General features: G+C 43.8%; 1 long non-coding RNA gene across 1 annotated transcript in view; it reads right to left on the bottom strand.

The window, feature by feature from the left end:
* LOC128563137 (uncharacterized) overlaps nt 1-10,352 on the bottom strand; it is a 57,707-nt gene extending 47,355 nt beyond the window's left edge. Inside the window, exon 1 of the long non-coding RNA XR_008373745.1 lies at nt 10,106-10,352. This is a non-coding gene — a long non-coding RNA (uncharacterized LOC128563137). The remainder of the gene's footprint in view (nt 1-10,105) is intronic.
* Between the last annotated feature and the right edge of the window lie 10,166 nt (nt 10,353-20,518).

Raw genomic sequence — 20,518 nt, 5'->3', positions numbered from 1 at the left:
TGAAAAGAGAGATGTGAAGATGAAGGACACAGGCCAGGAACATAAGCAGCTTCTACAAGCTGAAAAAGACAAGGAAATCGACTCTACCTTAGAGCCTCCAGAAGCAATGCAGTCTTGCCAACACCTTGATTATAGCCCAGTGAAACCCACTGGGACCTCTGACCTCCAAAACCGTACAAAGTTAAATCTGTGTTGTTTTAGGCCACCTAGTTGTGGTCATTTGTTACAGTGGTAATAGGAAACTAATACACTATGGCTAAGCCATGAAACATTCATTTCCTTTTTTGCTCTGGTTCCTGGCCTAGTCAAGCAGGAACAGAGTAAATATCTTCAAGTTTTCTCTACCAAAGTGTTTGATTACACGCTTTATGAGATCATAAGACAAAGAAATACATATTAAATGTCAAGTCAGTAAAATAAATTTAAAAACTGTGAAATGCTCACCTCCCAAGGGTGCTGATTAATGGAATAACTTCTATCATCCTAGGTTTTTAATAGCACACTACAAAAGGTCTGTCCATTCACTCTTCAGTACTTTAACCAATAACTTAACACAGGGATTCTTAATTTGGGGTCCACGGACCACTTGGGGCTTTAAGAGGCAAATGAACCTTCTAAACCTTATTAAAGTTTTGTGTTCACCTACATATGTATTTTTCTGCAGAAAGGTCTACAGCTTTAAAAGTCTTAAAGGGGATTTTTAAAACCCAGAAGGTTAAGAACCACTAATTTGGATAAAGATACAGAAAGCATATTCATGACATTTATTAGTGACACAAGCAGCTAAAAAGTAAAGACTGTGGATGACACATTGGGATTCAAAAAATATCTTGAAAAGCTGAACAAACAGGCTGAATCTAACAAAGACAAAATTATACAGCTTAGGAGCAGCCTCTACGAAAGACTCCAAAGCTTTAATCAACAGCAAGCTCAGTATGAGTCAGTGATTAGGAATACCAAAATAACTTATATGACTTTAGGCATATATCCAGGAAGATGGATAAAAGTAGTTCCACTCTCTCTTGCACTAGCAAAATGAAACCTGCAAGACTGTATTCACTTTGGGTCTTCCTTTTATATTAGTTTCCTGGGGCTACCATAACATTGTAACAAACTTAAAAAGAAAATCCAAAAATGAGAAGTAAAAGCTGGTCCAGATGAGAAGAAATCAACAGAATATCTCCAGATACACAGAAAACTGAGTGGAAGATCACCACTAAAAAAAAAAAAAAAAAAAAAAAAAACACAAAAGCTCTGTATCAACAGAAACCAACCAAAACAATAATATTTAAATGGATGGTAAAGAATTTTGAACATGGATTTTAAGGAAGCTCAATGAAGTACAGGAGAAAACAGAAACCCAACACAAAGAAACCACAAAAACCATGCAAGAAATGAATATAGAAATACAATTATTTTTAAAAAATCAAGCAGAGCTTCTGGAAATGAAAAATTCATTTGAAGAAATACAAAACACAGCGGAAAGACTTAAGAACAGGCTAGATTAGGCAGAAGAAAAAAACCTCAGAGCAAGGAAACAACATCCTTGAATTAAACAAGTCAGTCAAAAAGAAAGAACAAAAAAAATAAGAGAAACAAACAAAGCCCACATCCCTGAGAGTCAAAAAGAAAATACACAAAACCTATTTGAAGAAATACTGAAGGAGAATTTCCCAGTCTTGCTAGAAATCTGGACATCTAAGGCACTAGAAGCACAATAGGATTCATCATCAAGAGACATAAACATAACATACAGTCATGGGACTGGCCAAAGTTAACACAACAGAACTCCTATGAACAGTAAGGTGAAAGCATCATGTGGCCTAACAAAGGAAAATCCATCCAACAAACTGAAGACTTCTCAACTGAGACTTTACATGCCAGAGGGGACTGGAGTCCCACTCTCTGTATTCTCAAATAGAACAGACAGCCTAGAATTTTGTATCCTGCAAAACTAAGTTCCTTATCTGAGACAGAAATGAAAACTTTCTCAGAATAGCAAATGTTGAAGGAAACTGTCAAGACCAGACCTGTGGAAAGTGTCAGATCAGCATTCTAACTGATGAACACAATAACACTCAGCAGAGTAAAGCCATCCAAATGCTCAAGTTTAGAGCCCAGACACCACAACGGCTCAAGAGCTAAAACAAAGCAATAAAGTTATACACAACAGGATGAATAGAAATCCATCCCACTTATCAATTCTTTCAATAAATGTGAATGGCTTGAACTCCCCACTTAAGAGACAAAGATTGCCTAAATGGATAAAAAAAATACAAGCCAAGTACCTACTGTCTCCAGGAAACACATCTTACCCACAAGGACTCATTCAGACTCAAGGTGAAGGGATGGAAACAATACTCCATGCAAATGGAAATCAAATGAAAGCTGTTGTGGCCATGCTCGTATCCGCTAACATGGACTTAAAAGCAATAAAAAGAAAGACAGATAAATATGGTCATTATAGAATAATGAATTCAATTCATAAGAAACTAGAACAATCCCAAATATCTATGCATTTAACACAGGTGCTCCCAGAGTCATACAGCAAATCCTACCTAATCTAAATAAAATGATAAACTGCAGGACGGTAATAGCCAGGGACTTCAACACTACACTGATAGGACAGACCTCAAAGCAGAAAAAAAAAAAAAAAAAAAAATATATATATATATATATAAACAGGACTCTAAAACAAACAGGCCTAACAAATATTTACAGAACATTCTACCCCCAAACTACTGAATGTACATTCTTTTTTTTTTTTTTTTTATTGTTGGAGATTCACTGAGGGTACAATAAACCAGGTTACACTGATTGAATTTGTTAGGTAAAGTCCCTCTTGCAATCGTGCCTTGCCCCCAAAAGGTGTGGCACACACCAAGGCCCCACCCCCCTCCCTAAGACTGATCACATCCTAAGCCACAAAACATGTCTCAAAAAATTAAAAAAACAAACAAACAAAAAAACCCCACACATACCTTCTTAGACCACAGTGGAATAAAATTAGAAATAAATTCCAACAGAAACACTCAGCGTGGGGAGGGAGGGGGGAGGTGGGTAGAGGGAGGGGGATTGTAAGGATCACACATGTGGTGCATCTTACAAAGGTACATGTGAGCCTCGGCAAATGTGGAATGTAAATGTCTTGACAAAGTAACTAGGAAAATGCCAGGACGGCTATGTCAACTAATGAGATGAAAATGTGTCAAATATTCTATGAAACAAGTGTATGGTGCCCCATGATCATATTGATGTACACAGCTATGATTTAATAAAAAAATAAAATAAAATAAAATAAAATAAAATGAGAATTACAATATAAACATCAGAAAACAAACAAACAAACAAAAAAAAACTGTTCAACATAGCCTTCATGGCATTTTCTTAGTTACTGTATGTAGACATTTGTATTCTGCATTTAGTAAGTTTCGCCTGTACCCATTCTAAGATGCACCATAGATGTGGCCCCACGCATTACCCTCCCTCCACCAAAACCTCTCCCCTCCCTTCCCCTTCTTTGGCCCTTTCCCCATAGTCACCACTATCTTTTTTTTCTTTTTTGTAGAGACAGAGTCTCACTGTACTGCCCTCGGGTAGAGTGTCGTGGCGTCACACGGCTCACAGCAACCTCTAACTCTTGGGCTTATGCGATTCTCTTGCCTCTGCCTCCCGAGCAGTTGGGACTACAGGTGCCCGCCACAACGCCCAGCTATTTTTTGGTTGCAGTTTGGCCGGGGCTGGGTTTGAACCCGCCACCCTCGGCATATGGGGCTGGCGCCCTACTCACTGAGCCACAGGCATCGCCCACCACTATCTTTAAATGGTATATTTTGGCAGATTTGTTTAAGATTTGTCTTATTACTAGGTAGAGAAATCTTAGATGCTATTTAGTCTAACCTTCTTTCAAATGAAGAGTTTCCTTTTAAACAATCAAAATGATGCTTTCTCTGTGGTTTGTTTATCCCTTAAAACTAGTATTCAGAGGTAAACATAAACTGAAGGTGCACGGTTTAGACTACATGAAGTGGGACTGGTGCTGCCTTCGATCCAGATTCCCAAATGCAGCACAAGACTAGACACGGCAAAGTCAGAAACAGCTCATACATAAGCTTTGCTTAGCTAGTGACATCATAGCTAAGCCTCATCTCCCTCAAGGCGGGTGATTTTTTTTTTTTTAAAACCATATTCAGTACTATATATTTCTTCCCATGAACTTCTTTCGTTAGCTCTAGTCCATCATTCCACACATTGAGATCTTTGGAATCCTGACCCTGTCATCAACTATATCAGTTAAATATACCACATCTTTACCAAAATCACCTGCATGACAATCAAAGATCTTCACAATACAAAGAACAGCAGGAAGAAAAATTGGGGTATAGGGCCGCGCCTGTGGCTCAAAGGAGTAGGGCGCTGGCCCCGTATGCCGGAGGTGGCGGGTTCAAACGCAGCCCCAGCCAAAAACTGCCAAAAAAAAAAATTGGGGTATAGATAACATTTCTGAGAAGCCTCTGTTTCTCTTAACAGAGAAATGGGATGACAGCAAGAGAAGGATTTGGTGGGGAGATTGAGTGGCTTTTTAAAAACATTCTAATATTTACGTGCTAATGGAAATCATCCACGAATGAAGGAAAAACACACTATGTAACACATCTTCAAAGCTGCAAGTTCAATATAATTTACTGTAAATATCTCCTCTTTCTTCTTTCCTGGTTATTTAACTTATGTCAAAATTTGGTTTTGAGAGCCTCCAGCTCTTTCTGAATTCTCCTTCTGAATGTTCAGCATTCTTGCTCCCAGGATCATATATACACTTTTTCTCTGAATATTTTCAAATCTCTATGTCGGAAAGCCCTTGCTTTTGCCATTATGAATTCTAACATAACCCTTTTTATCCAAATTCCTATTTCGCATCAATCTTCTGCACTGCTTATGAGAAGTTCTAAAACCAATTACAGGTTCATCTAACAGGATCACTTTTTAAAAATATAAAAAACAAAGTTTTTGTTTTTTTTTTTTTTTTGAAATTTATTGCATTCCTACAGTCAGCAAGTTAGCAGAAAAGGTTTATCGTTGGGTCAAATTATTCTCTAAGGCTGAACAACCAATCCTGAACATTTTTATTCAAAGCAATTCTTTCCACCAGAACATCTACATACATAATCACATCATCAACATAGAGCCTTCTCCTCTCCCAAGCCCTACTCTGTGCCCAAACAAGAAGTTTGTGTGCATATACATAAAAAGCACATTTACAACATCTGCTCCACAGCAGACACTAGCAAGTGTGCTCTGCAAAGGTATTAAAAGTTTTGTACCTAAGAGGCCGGGCCCAGTGGCTCACGCCTATAATCCTAGCACTCCTCTAGCACTCTGGAAGGCCTTAGGCAGGTGGATTGCTTGAGCTCAGGAGTTGGAGACCAGCTTGAGCAAGAGTGAGACCCTGTCTCTAACACTAGCTGGGCTTTGTGGCAGGCGCCTGTAGTCCCAGATACTCAGGAGGCTGAGGCAAGAGTATCACTTGAACCCCCAAGAGTTTGAGGTTGCTGTGAGCTATGACACCACAGTACCCTACCCAGGGCAACAGAGTGAGACTCTGTCTCAAAAATTTGTTCCTAGTTCTAAGTTTACTGTTTAAGTAGTAAAAAAGCAACTGTAAATCTGTGCATAAACACAAGACAGACTCTTTTCAAAACTCAGTTTCTAAGAATGAATTCTTTATCAGTTAAAATACAAAAATTGTGGGGCAGTTCTTTCACAATGGCTTCCTGCACCCAGCTCAGTGGTTCAGTCTGGGGCCCCAGACAATGCCCAAAGTTCTCCACACTCCTGCTCAAGCTCTCCCCAAGGCAGTTCAACTGAGTGCCAAGTCCAAGAACACCAAAACAGTTCACAGGGATATACTGCACAGTTTTTCAGAGGCTCCCTGACAAGTGACAATGTCTCTGCTGTGACGTGAGTGCGTAATGGAGGTATGATTAGAAGTGACATGACTGCTGTGGGTTAACTCATTCACCACCAGTTCCTGGCACTCCAAAGAGATGCAACCAAGTAAAGATGAGATCATACTGGATTGGGGTGGGCCCAAGTCCAGATATTGGTGTTCTGATGAGGAGAAGGAGAATTGGAGACACAGACACACAGGAAAACTGCCATGTGAAGACAGAAGCGGAAACTGGGTTGGTGCTGCCACTGCCAAGGAATGCCTAGGGCTACTGGAAGCTGCAAGAGACAAGGACTCTTTTCTAGAACCTTTGGAGGTTGCTGACATCTTCATTTCCAACTCCTACCTTCTAGAACTAAGAGAGAATAAATTTCTGTTGTTTGGTTAAAAAAAATAAATACAAAAATTGTAAGCCCCCTCAAAAATGCATCTCCACTCACCAGAGCCTTTCACTAAGCACACAGATATTATTTTCAGAGTACAGCACTTGTTTATGAAGTACTCCGTAAAGTGTACTATGTAAAGTGTGATGTTGTTCAAAAGGTCCTTTTTTGGGGGCGGGGGGGCAGGCAGAGTCTCAGTCTGTTCCCCAGGATAGAGTGCAGTGGAGTCAGCCAGTTCACAAACTCCTGTGTTCATGTGATCCTCCTGCCTCAGCCTCCCAACCTAATTTTTCTATTTTTAGTAGAGATAGGGTCTCCCTCTTGCTCAGGCTGGTATTGAACTCCTGACCTCAAGGGATCCTCCCCCCTTGGCTCCCCACATTGCTGGGATTACAGGATTGAGTCCTGCCCAACCCAAAATATCAAAGAGTCTAATAAAAAATTGCCAGTTTGCCCCTTTAAAAGTACAGGACAAATAAATCTGATTCAATAATTCACACATGCCTACCTTTGTAATTCACATATGTAGTAGTAGTGCTGCAAAACAGAAAACTTACTAATTTCACAAATCAAGATTTAAAATGAGGCTCTGGGTCCATAGCTCAATGGTCAGGGTGGCGACCACATACACCGGGGTTGGCGGGTTCGAACCCGGCCCAGGCCTGCTAAACAACAAAGACAACTACAACAACAAAAAAATAGCCAAGTGTTGTGGCGGGCACCTTTAGTCCCAGCTACTTGGGAGGCTGAGGCAAGACAATCACTTAAGCCCAAGATTCTGAAGTTGCTGTGAACTGTGACACCACAGCACTCTACCCAGGGCAACATGAGACTCTGTCTCAAAAAAAAAAAAAAAAAAAAAAAAAAAGATTTAAAATGAGCCATCATTTTAAAGCTCTAGGAAAACTATAAAGTTCTTTTGTTTTTACATTTGTACCAAACATCTAACCTCAAGATGAAGTTTCATAAACTTCACATTATTGACTATAGCTGTTTTTGAGCCAGGAATCTGCCTCATTACTTTCATGTTTGTGTAATTTGAACATCACTTTGCTTGATGTCAATGCACAATAAATCCTCAATAAATACCAAGAACTCAATTCAAAATTATAAGCACATAAAGAGCATAGGAATGAACTATTTTTCCCAAAAGTAAAAGAAACTTTGAAACTCACTAAAACGATACTATAATGTGAAATACCCAAATATTGTTACAATTTCAAACCATTATTTTAAACATGAATAATTTTACAGATTTCTATCACCATACTTGCTTTTAAAATACATTTCAAAGTTCCTACTGCAAAAGCAGAACGCCTTGGATTTCACATAAACCCACAGGCTTAGAAACAATTTACAGGTAGCCTAACTTATAAAAACTTTTTATGTTTTCTCACCGCTGTTTTCTCACTGCTGTTACCCTTCCTTCTTCAGTAGTTCCTTGATTGGTGCTGACAGTAGGATTCAATCAGTATTTGTTGAACTGAAAGATCTCATGTGTGAATACTCCTTGGTACAAAGCCAGACTCAGATTACCTATGGCAGCGGTTCTCAACCTGTGGGAACTGTATTAAAGGGTTGCGGCATTAGGACAGTTGAGAACCACTGACCTGTAGGATAGATACCACCACCAACACCAAGAGAAAACCTGAAAGAAACTCATTTTGGAACCAGGTGGGAAACGTACAAAATGACCACCCTTGAGAATCAAGGAAAGGAAGAAAGAGACTCGGAGGAACTGATCTCACACTCAAATCTCCACACACTGTACAAATTTGTTCATTTTGCCGCAGTGTCTAAAACTCCACCAACAGAGATTTCTTTAGGTTAACATATCTCCTCTTTTCAGAATGAAGCAACCATTTAAATCGGTCAAAAACCTGAAGAGATAAGTACTCCATTATTCCAGTTTACATGAAGGAACTGAGGCTATGCACAATTACTTTTTCCAATGTCACACAGGCATATAGCACAGGTGTGACTCAGAACCTTTACTCCTATAATGCTCTTCCCATATGAAGACTAGCCTTCACCCACACATCAGTTCACATCAGCTAGTTTCCAATTCCCTTCTATCGAAACACCTAAAATAGCTTTGCTTTCTCAAAGATATGGGAATTTTTATTTGGGGTGGGAGGTAAGCAACAAGTAATTTAAGCATATTGGGAACACTTGGAGGCAACAATCCAAAGTTAAGGCTATGGATTTGTGGTGCTTGAGGGAACCAAGCCTCCCTCAAAGACAAACCAGAGATTTCAAAACACTGCACAGGGCCAGCAGCTCTTGCTCCAGAACTGCTTGCCTCTCTTCCTCTTTCTACTCTTCCACGTGACTCCATGGTTTCCCCCACCAGAAAATAGGCTACCATTGTTATTGCCCTAGTTTGCAGACATTATGCATCCCAACCACAGTGACTGGCACAGAGCAGGCAGACAATGTGTACTGAATGAACCCAAGACAAAAGTTGTTTCTATGGCCAAGATGGCATCCTGACTGCCATTTTTAACAAAGTGGAGATGAAAAATGCACATTAAGGTGAAAAACTTGGAAAAGCCTGGCCTATGTTAGAGACAAGCTACACAAAAAGCCTTCTGTGATTCTTTTTTCCCAGCCCGATTACTTCAAAGAAGAAACAGCTTACTACTTTAGCACACAGATACAGATCTCAGAAGGGCACGATATGTTAATATTTTAGAGTATAAAAACAAACACCATTACCTTATTTAGGTTGCCTAGTTTAGGTCATCCTAACATGAACAGTAGTGAAAAAAAAAAATCTTTCAGCTTTCCCAGGATGAGAATGCGGTGGTGAACATTTCCCAAAAGAAACCCCCCAAAATCATATTACACAACGTGGAAAATATTTCCTTAAAAATATGACCAGCAATTTAAAAAAATATATATATGTATACATATATGTATGTTTTACACCAAATAATTAAACAGAACCCCACTTTATTAAAAAAAAAAAGGAACAAGACGTTAAGGCAAACGGTTTCAAAGACAATTCTTGAAAATTTTAGCTATTTCCCTCTTGGTTGTCAACTGTAAACCGAACGAAGACTTCGTTAGTAGTTCCAATTAGCATCAGATTATTCATAATGTGAAAATTTCAGGCGTCAAATTACAAAACCACGGCGGCAGAACAAGAGCCAAAAGCAACAGGGAAGATGCCCATTTTCTCCTACCCACCGCCCCATGACCATTTAAGAAAAAATGGCACGGTTTTTCCACCAGAAAAAGATCTCAGACTTGGAGAGCCAATCCAGGGTTAGGTCCTTGATTTCGGGAACAAACTGCAGATTCCAAAACACAGGTTGCGATCTCACCCACCATGAATTAGTTTTGCACTCTTGCACCACCTCCTTTGTCTAGCTGTCCCTACAAACTCGCAGTTCAATGCCCTCCAGTAAACAAGCTACTTAAACCGAAAAAAGAACGTTCCAAGTCTTTTTCTTTTTCTTTTTTTTTTTTTTTTTTTGTGGTTTTTGGCCAGGGCTAGATTTGAACCCGCCACCTTTGGCATATGGGACTGGCGTCCTACTCCTTGAGCCAAAGGCACCGCCCCCAAGTCTTTCTTAAAATAAGGGGGAAAACCCAATACCGCCTCTGGAGCCTCATTCCCAGGCACGAGCAGGCCGGCTCTACACCACAGAACCCCTACCCTGCCCGGGCCGTCTGCCAAGCGGCGCACCGCGGCCAGTCCGCACCCGGGGGCCGGAGGCCGGGCCCGCCGCCGCATCCCAGGCTGCCCTTTCCGCGGCCCCAAACTCACCTCCGTGCAGGGGCAGCGTTGCCAGCACCTGACCGCGCAACTCGGCCTTTGGCGAGTCGAGCCTGTAGCACCCGCGGTCGATGCGGAACGTTGAGCGGGGCACCGCGGCCGGGCTCCTGCACCGTCACATTGATGAGCGCCATGTAGTACTCATGGCTCGCGTTGTCCGCCCGCGCCGGCCACAGGCTGCAGGTCAGCAGTGTGAGCGCCCTGAGCCGCGCCAGGCCCGCCCGCGCCGCGCCGCTCATCGTCCCTCCGGTAGCCTTTGCTGCCGCTCGCGGACGGGGCTCTGCGGCCGGTTCTGAGAGGCGGGACGCCGCGGCCGGGGCTTGTGCGGGCGCGAGCACGAGCACGGCTCTCCTCGGTGCCGCGGCCCCGCCGCCCGCCGCCCTCACGTCCGCGGTCCGCTTGCGGGGTTCGCGACTATCGATCCCTCGCCCAGGACCGCGGTTAAGGCCACACGCGGTCGTTTACTCAGTGTCCCGCAAGAACTAAGGTGGGTGGCCCTCTCCATCCCTCTGAGAGGGGGCCGCTCTCCATCCCTCTGAGAGGGGGCCGCCTGGCCTGGATGCGGCGGGGATATAGAGGGGCAGCTCTGTGAGGATGCTCCCCAAGCTTGGCCTCAGCGGACGATTACGTCCGCTCGGCTGGCGCCGCCGTAGCGCCTCCCCCGCTGCCCCTCCCAGCCGACCTAACGGCAACCCGCGTGCATGCACGAGGGTCCGAGGCGACCACTAGCCTTTTGCACTCGCGCTCGATTCTGTTTGTTTGGCAGGGGTGACAGTCACTGGGCCTAGAGCCCGGGAGCTTTCCAATAGTGTATGGAAACGTTTGAGCACGGAATACAAAAAAGCCAAAACTTTAAAATAAGTATTTAAAATTACATGTCTAAGAGATTTAATACCCAACTATTCAACTCCAAGTCGTACAGTTGACATCATGGTTGGGAGATGTCTCTGTACGTAAGAGTGTGTGGGCCTACTAAACCCAGAACTGCAGGGGCACTTCAGTGGTTGGGAATGACCTCTACAGACAAGATGAAAACCTCCAGGGGCCCTGGACCAGAAGATCCTAGTGAGATCTGCTGCTCATCTGTCTCCACACACACACCCATGTTAGTTAAAGCGTGCATAATTCTAAAGCAAAAGCTAGGGGGTAGAATGGGTGTATCTTCAAGTGCGGCTGAATTCAGGGTCTTACAGGGTCGTTGTGGAGAGCAGGGGAGGAAGGATGACATCTGACTAGCTGGGGCTAGGTCTCCTGCCTCCTACTGTGAGGAGTGGGTGGATTCAGCCTTGCGCAACCAAATATACTGAGAATGGAGAAGAGACAGTTTCCCAAAGTACAGTGCAAACTGAAGCACTGTTTCCAGGAAAAGGGCATGGATGCAGTGCAGGCTAAAACAGCAGACGTCTACTGGTGCCTTCTTTTTGCAGTTTTTTTTTTTGGGGGGGGCTGGGGCTGGGTTTGAACCCAGCACCTCTAGTATATGGGGCTGGCGCCCTACTCATTTGAGCCACAGGCACCACCCTACTGGTGCCTTCTTGGCTACATCGTTCACAGTTTCTCCTTCCAGTTCTCTCTCTTCCATCGGGTCTACTGTGCCCTGGCCGATTGAGACTGACTTTTACCTATTCACTTACCTCCAGGCCCCTAGTCCAGAGCAATGGAGTCCCCACCCTAGAGGGAGGGGTCCCAGTTGGAGGCCCCTCCCTTTAGGGCAAGGAGTACCTGGAGAATTCCTTGATGAAACAGCCTGGGCCATTTCTAGGACCTCATGGGGTCCTTTGCTTCCCCCACTGGGTTTGGTCTGGCCTGCTTTGCATGAACTGCTCTTGGTCCCTATACCCTTGTCCTGAATGGGGGAGTGTGTGTCTTTCAAAGTGTAGGATGCCCAGGATCCCTAGCTTAAGAAATGGTTCTAATCCCCCACAGACATCCCCCTGATAGACCAATGGGGAGAAGGTGGCTCTCTCTAAGGCTCTCTTTCAGTCTTGAATTTGCCAAGGACAGAATTGATTCCAGAGTGCTTTTAACGCTTCCTAGCACTTGCTGATTTCCCCTTTAATTAAAGAGAGATGAGGTCTCTGTGCACAGCTTTAGCAGGCTTCAGCACCTAATTGTCTTTAGGGAGACCTTTCCTTTAGGACAAAAAGTTTTTATTTATAATAGTGATATAAAGCTACCTTTTATAAAAATATTGTAAAATACACAAAGCATAAAATTTACCATCTTATCCATTTTTATGTGCACAGTCGAGTGGCTTAAGTACATTCACATTGTTGTATGACCTTTACCGCCATCCATTTCGGAACTCTTTTCACATTGCAAAATTTAAACTTTTTACCCAATCATTATCCCCTCACTACCAACTGCCATTCTACTTTCTGTCTCTGTGAGTTTGACTGCTCTAGGTTCCCACATAAGTGTCCTTTTATGAGTAGCTTATTTCACTTAGCATGTCCTCGAGGTTCATCTATGTTGTGGTATGTGTCAGAATTTCCTCTTTTTTTCAAGGTTGAATAATATCTCATTGTTTGCATATAACACATTTGGTTTATCCTTTCATCTATCAATGGACAATGGGTTGCCTACACCTTTTGGCCTCTGTGAATAATGATGCTATGAACACAGAGTATATAAATGTCTCTTCAAACCCTGCTTTATTTTGAGTATATTCTCAGAAGCGAAATGGCTAAATCAAATACTAATTCTATGCTTATTTTCTTCAGGAGCTGCCATAATGTTTTTCATAGAGGCTGTACCATTTTCCATTCCCACCAACAGTGCACAAGTCTTCCAATTTCTCCACATCCTTACACCTTCTTCTCCTCCTTTTTGTTTCTTTGATGCAGAGTCTCACTCTGTTGCCCTCCCCAGGCTAGAGTGCCATGGCATCATAACTCACAGCAACCTCAAACTCTTGGGCTCAAGTAATCCTCTTGTCTCAGCCTCCTAAGTAGCTGGGACCATAGACACTTGCCACACGCCCAGCTATTTTTATGTTTATTTATTTATTTATTTTGAGACAGAGCCTCAAGCTGTCACCCTGGGTAGAGTGCTGTGACATCACAGCTCACAGCAACCTCCAATTCCTAGGCTCAAGCTATTCTTCTGCCTTGCCTCCAAGTAGCTGGGACTACAGGTGACCACCATAATGCCCGGCTATTTTTTGGTTGCAGCCATCATTGTAGTTTGGCGGGCCCAAGCTGGATTTGAACCCACCAGCTCAGGAGTATGTGGCTGGCACCTTAGCTGCTTGAGCCACAGGCGCTGAGCCCCATCTATTTTTAGAGTCAAGGTCTTGCTGTGGTTCAGGCTGGTCTCAAACTCCTGAGCTCAAGCAATCCACTCACCTAGGTCTCCCAGAGTGCTAGGATTACAGGCATAAGCCACCATGCCTGCCCACTTTCTTTCTTCTTATTAATTAATAGAAGCTATTCTAATGGATTGGGGTGGCATCTTATTGTGGTTTTGATTTGCATTTCCCAAATGATTAGGTATGTTAAGACTCTTTTTCTTTTCTTTTCTTTTCTTTCCTTTTTTTTTGAGACAGAGTCTTACTATGTCACCCTCAGTAGAGTACTATGGCATCACAGCTCACAGCAACCTCAAACTCTTGAGCTTAAGCGATTCTCTTGCCTCAGCCTCCCAGGTAGCTAGGACTACAGGCGCCCGCCACAATGCCCGGCTATTTTTTGTTACAGTTGTCATTGTTGTTTTAGCTGGCCCAGGCCAGTTTTGAACCTGCCAGCCTTGGTGTATGTGGCTAGCTTCGTAACCACTGTGCTATGGGTACCAAACATCTTTTTAATGTGCTTATTTGCCATTTGTTATTTGTCATTTAAAAGTGTTAGGTAAATAAAAGCACCAATAGTACTTGGATATGTGCTGAGGTCTAAGTCCAGGCCTTGCTGTTCTGTGAGTAGATTGCTTACCTCTCTTACCTCTCTCCTTGATGGGGTCATTCTCTGTCTCTGCCACACACTGTTCTCCCCTGCCTCTGCTGGTTTCTCAGCTCACAAAAAATCCTAGGTCACCTGTTAAGTCCCAACTTCAATTCCCCTTCTCCGCAGAGCTCCAGTGGGACCCCAGTGGCCAGCCTCCTACTTTGAGCTAAGGGCCTCAGACCTTCGGGGGGAGGAATCTGTCTCCTCTGTGAGCAGTCTATTGTCTCAGGACTGAAAACAGGAGTAATGTATGTAAAGCACACTGCATAGCACTTGAGGTGGAGCTTCAGCATCCAGAGCCCAAATGGGGTCCCCTAGACAGTGTTGGAAATCTCAATGGATTGTCCAGATTTCCCAAAGCCCTCCTCCTGTTTTCTTTCTTGGATGGTACATAATCCCCAGGCTTCAGCTCAGTGCCTGTAGCACAGTGGTTACAATACTGGCTGCATACACTCAGGCTGGTGGGTTCAAACCCAGTCGGCGGGCCAGCAAATGATGACAACTGCAACAACAACAATAAAACTAGCCAGGTGTTGTGATGGGTGCCTGTAGTCCCAGCTACTTGGGAGACTGAGGCAAGAGAATCTCTTAAGCCCAAGAGTTGGAGGTTGCTGTGAGCTGTGGCACCACGGCACTCTACCGAGGGCAACATAGTGAGACTTTGTCTCAAAAAAAAAAAAAAAATACCCAGGCGTCCTGGGGCAAGGCCCTGCTCTTATTTTGTTACTGCCACATTTTCCTTTAAATGCAACAATTTTAATCCACCAATGTGTCTCTTTTGTTTCTGTTCTTGAAAAATGTGTTGTTGTTTATTGTGCTTGTATTTTTTGTATTATTAACAGTATTTATTGGGTTATAGATGTTATTCTGTTTCTCACTGTCTTCCCTCAACATTATGTGGTGTTGAAAAAAAATTGTTTCAGCTGGGCAGTGCCTGTGACTCAAAGAGGTAGGGCACTGGCCCCATGTGCTGGAGGTGGCAGGTTCAAACCCAGCCCTGGCCAAAAACCGCAAAAAAAAAAAAAAAAGTTTCAGCAAGACCCTGTCGCAAAAAAACCCTTTTTTTATACAGTCATTAACTTTTTATATTGAAATATAATATGCCTATAGTAAAGTGCAAAAGTCTTATGTGTACAGCTCAATAACCTTATAACCACCATCTAAATCAAGATGGGGAACATTATCAGCACCTCTGGAAGCTTCCTTGGGCTTCTCAGTCATGATTACCCCACTATTATTATTTATTTCTTTTCTTTCTTTCTGTAGGGACGGTGTCTTCCTGTGTCATTCAGGCTAGGTGTCTTGAACTCTTGGCCTCAACCATCCTTGTGCCTTAGCCTACTGATTGACTGGGGCTACAGTCAAGTGCTACCACACCCACCTACTATTATGATTTCTATTGCCATGGTTTGCCTGTTCTTGCACATTATGTAAACAGTTAAACACAGTATGTACTATTTGGTGTCTTGTTACTTTTACTTAACATTATGTCTGCAAGATTATTTTTGCATATACTAGTAGTTTTTTTTTTTTTTTTCTGTTGATTTATCCATTTTCCTGTGGATGGGCATTTGTATTGATTTCTGATTGGGGATATTAAGAATGGAGCTGTTGGCTCGGTGCCCATAGCACAGCTACGGGCTGGTTACTGGCAGCGACCACATACACTAAGGCTTGAGTGTTCGAGCCCGGCCCAGGCCAGCTAAACAAGAGTGACAACTGCAACCAAAAAACAGCTGGGCATTGTGACAGGCACCTGTAGTCCCAGCTACTTGGGAGGCTGAGGCAAGAGAATCACTTGAGCCCAAGAGTTTTAGTTTGCTGTGAGCTGTGATGCCACAGCACTCTACTGAGGGTGACATGGTGAAACTCTGTCTCAAAAAAATAACAATAATAATAAACTAAAAAAAACAAAATGGAGCTGTTCAGAAGCCTGTGTGTCTCTTGGTAGACATGTGTATGCATCTCTGAGAGCATATAGTCTGGAGTGGGATGATGCATCATAGTGATACAGGGAGGTGGTGGCCCTGGCGGCCCCATGCAGCTGAAGGGAGGACCTGCTGCACCTTCTGCATCTGCGCCCAATGTGTGTTGGTGCAGTGAATGAAGAGAGGTGAGAGCCAGAGAACCAAGTGCAGCAGCAAGCCTGCAGATCCCTAGTTAGTTGAGGGAGACCAGGGCACAGCCCGTGCTCTGGCCGTTGCCAACCCCAGAATCACCCTTGGACCTAGACAGCCCTCCTCTGGCTGCACTACTCCGCTGTGAGCATTTCACAGGCTCAAGGGTGATACAGGGTTCCCGCATTCTGGGCTGAACAGGGACCCCTCATTTCCTAGGCCTGGGCAATTTCATGAATGGACTGTATTGCCCATCCAACTTGCCCCTAGAGGAAGGGACTGTAGTCATTCGTTGATGTACTCATTCATCTTACCCCAGCTGAAGGGACTATATCCATTCATTTGTTACCAAGTCCTGGCCAAATGTAACTACAGAGGACCCATGTGATTACGTATACCCCTAGACAAAGAACCCCGGCAGAGAGCGGAGATTTTTTTCTGACTTTGGTTTTTCCCTCTGCCAGAAGCTCTGATGCTTTCTCTGTATTCTTTCCTGTAAAATAAATCCTGTCTTACCACTGATCTGTGGTCCGTGGATTCATTGTTTGAATCCCTGAGACCAAGGATCCAGTGAAGAAGAAATTCTGGTAACAACAGGACAGTTGTGTTTTGTGTTAGTAGAACACCCCACTGTCTTGTCTAGCTAGTGTCCCCACTACCCCCTACCCAAGCCTCTTTTCTGTTCCCCCCAGGGGCTCTGTCACTTACATGTCTTGGTCCATGCTGGCTGCTCCCAGTTTTGTTGATTAGTGCACCCCTTCCCCAAGCTGCAGCTGAAGGTAAAACCATTGCAGAAACCCAGTCCAGTCCCAAGGAGCAGGCTGCCTAGGCGAAGCTGTTTTCCTTATAGATCCTAAAGTCTCAGAGATGCTACAGGTCCCTAAGGACTCCTTAGGGACAAACAAGAGATATTTCTGACAGTAGGGCACAGCATAATAACACTTTATTCAGAAAAATTTATAATACATTTGTATAAGCATTCTAAAAACCTTAATCTTTTTTAACGAAAAATTTCAAATATGCTATATAAAAAAGTTGAAAGAATGGGGCTCGGCGCCCGGCCATTGCACAGTAATTATGGCACCAACCCCATACACATAGTGTGGCGGATTCAAACTCGGCCAGGCCAGCTAAACAGCAATGACAACTGCAACAAAAAATAACTGGGCATTGTCGTGGGCACCTGTGGTCCCAGCTACTTGGGAGGCTGAGGCAAGAGAATGGCTTAAGCCCAAATGTTTGAGGTTGTTTTGAGTTGTGACGCCATGGCACTCTACTGAGGGTGACATAGTGACACTCTGTCTCAAAAAAAAAAAAAAAAGTTGAAAGAATGTTACAATGAAGCCCCTGTATACCCATCACTTGGGTTCAGCACTGTTACCATGTGGTCATAAATGCTGTACCCATCTATCACTTTCATTTGTGAAATTTTTTCTTGAACCACTTTATGACCCTTTGGGCTCTTCTTCTATGCATCATGACCTAGACATGAACAGTAATTTCCTAAAATAATCCCATGTCCCCCCCTTATTCAAATGTTCCCAAACATCTAAAAAATGTTCCCCTCACCTTGTTTTCTCTGAACAAGATCCCATAAAGTCTCCACATTGGGTTTAGTTGAGTATTTTCCTAGAAATTTTGACCTGAAGGGTACAGCTCCAGCTCCCGCAGAAGTGGAATTGCACCGCTCAGAATTCACCAGAAATGGATGGAGTTCCGCAATTATCTTCTCAATAACACGGATATGTTGTACTCTACCCTATTTGTGTAGACATTGAAATTATACCTCGATTACTATAAACTTCCTAGTTTTTATTAATGCCAGAAACCTCACAAAATGGAATTGGCTCCAGTTCTTCTCATCTCCATGACGTCCCACTAGAATCTAGAAAGCTGCCTCCTCCCTTCCCTGTGGGGTCTCATTAGGAAGGTGAGGGCAGGGACATGGGGAGGGAAGACTACCCACGGCTCACAGGCCACACAAGTGACGGTATGGTGGGGTGACACTGTGAAAAGCCCTCTAGACCTGGAAGTGACAGACAAAATGGCTCAGATTTAGAGGCTGTCGTGTTCCAGAGAACAAAATGTGATTGTCATGAGAATGCTCAGACCTAGGGGCTATTATGCCCATTTTGCAGATCAAGGAACTGAAGCTCAGAGTACTGAAGCCTTATGTCCAGCTGATGAGGGGTGTCGGGGGCAAGGCTTCAGGACCCTCACTCATCTCACTACTGCAGGTTGGCACCGGGTGTAGGATTCAAACAACTTCTGGATTTCCTTGCACTTGGCCCAGCCAGAGGCTCATGGCCCAGCTCTGTCTAGGAATTTGGATGGGGCGTAGACCTGATCCCTCCTTGGGGATGTTGAGCAGGATGGCTGCCTCTTAGCAAGATCGAAGGCATTGCTTTATTCTTTGTCAAGATTTGTTTGGTCAGAATGATGAATGGCTGAGCCACAAAATGCTGTGAGAGAAGAGATGCCTGCCGGGCTGAGGCTGGCCTCAGGCCAGTGGCCACCACGTCTGACGACTAGCACTCAGGATGACTTGCAGGATTGATCCCTGGGGTCCTTTGCATACCTCCGCCAGGCAGCCTGCTGTATCCAGGAGGTTCCTTTGCTCAAAGGCAGAAGAGACAGACTTGGTCCAACTGGCACAGAAACACACTCCTTTAGAAGGTTTCAGGGCAGCTGAAGGGAACAGGTTAGGCTCAGAAAGGATGGCATCCAGATGGCTTTGAGATTTGGGCAGCTGGAACTGAGGGTAACTTCTGTAGGATGCTGCTGTTGCTAAGCCAGCATTGCATTGCTCTGGAAAGAAAGTATCTCACCTGTCATGAGTCAGGTGCCTGTACCTTGGCTGTAGGAATGCCTTAGCTATCAGCCTGGCCAAGGGAGCATCCAATGGAGGAGGAATAGTGCCCCCTATGGGGCTAACACAGCTCAGTGGGTACTGGGCAGGCAAGGGCAGCTTTTCTTCTACTGCAGGGGGAAGCCCATGCAGGTTGACCTTATCCCAGTTCCTGGCAGGTGAACACTGGCTAGTTTTTTCCAGAAGTAGAGGTGGATTTTGAACCCTCTCTCCTCAGACATGTCATTCAGTAGGGGACCATTCTGTTCCCAGCTCATTTGTGGTCAGCTGAGAGTCTGACCAGAGAGAAGCTGAAGACCTGGCAGCTTCTCCATGACTGGTGGCCTAGGGATTCCAGGTGGACAGGGCAATGCAAGCTGCCAGCCCAGAGCTGACACGGGTGTCCAGACTGCTTTAAAACTAACATTCAGTACGAGAACAAAAAAAACCAAGCAATATGCATAGATGTTTATGGCAGCATTAGTTACAAGGACAAAAAGTTGGGGAAAAACTCACTTATTTGTTAAGCAAATTATGGTGCAACAAATTTGAGGATTATAATGCGGCTATTAACCTACCAAGCAGGCTACAGCAAAGTGAAGAATACTTACTATGTTCTGTCCAGAGCAAAAGTAGAATACGAAATCAGTCTCTGGTGGTTACTATATACAATAAGTCAACATGCATGAAGAAGGTACTGAAAGGAACGAGCAAAATAAAAGTAGTTTGGTTTATTTGGGAGAATTATGAATGACCATTTTTTGGTTCCTAGGTATATATTTTTTCTATTTTCAAAATGAGTTCTTTTTTTTTTTTCTTTTAGACATAGCCTCACTCTGTTGCCCAGGCTAGAGTGCCATAGCATCATAGCTCACAGCAACTTCAAACTCCTATTTTCAAGTGATCCTCTTGCCTCAGCCTCCCAAGTAGCTGGGACTACTGGTGCCCACCATGGTTGTTCTATTTTAGGCTGAGATGGGGTCTTGCCCTTACTTAGGCTGGTCTTAAATGCCTGAGCTCAAGGGATCCTCCTACCTCAGCCTCCCAAAGTGCTAGAATTACAGGTGTGAGCCCAGCCAAAATGTATTCTGTTTGAAATTATAAAAAAAGCTCTCTGATGAACCATCAGGGGAAGGACCACTGAGGAACCTATTAGAAGTCATTGGATTGTGGTAGGGGAACCAAGTGCAGGAGGAGAGGGATATTGTTGGGGAGATGGAGGCTAGCAGAGTTGGGAGGCTCAAGTGACTCTTGGTCAAATTCTCCTTTATAGGTGGCTAGAGCTATTCATGGAAAATACTATAGACTAGCTGGCTTAAAACATAGGCATTTATGCAAATCATTTAGATACCATCCAACCCCAGCAAGAACGGCCCACATCACAAAATCTCAAAATTGCAGATGCTGGCGTGGATTTGGAGAGAAGGGAACACTTTTACACTGCTGGTGGGACTGCAAACTAATACAACATTTTGGAAGGAAGTATGGAGAACCCACA

The sequence above is a fragment of the Nycticebus coucang genome, chromosome 13 (genome assembly GCF_027406575.1).
Source record: "Nycticebus coucang isolate mNycCou1 chromosome 13, mNycCou1.pri, whole genome shotgun sequence".
Taxonomy (NCBI): Eukaryota; Metazoa; Chordata; class Mammalia; order Primates; family Lorisidae; genus Nycticebus; species Nycticebus coucang.
Note: the sequence above shows the minus strand (reverse complement) of the source record. Positions and strands in the feature narration are given on the sequence as shown.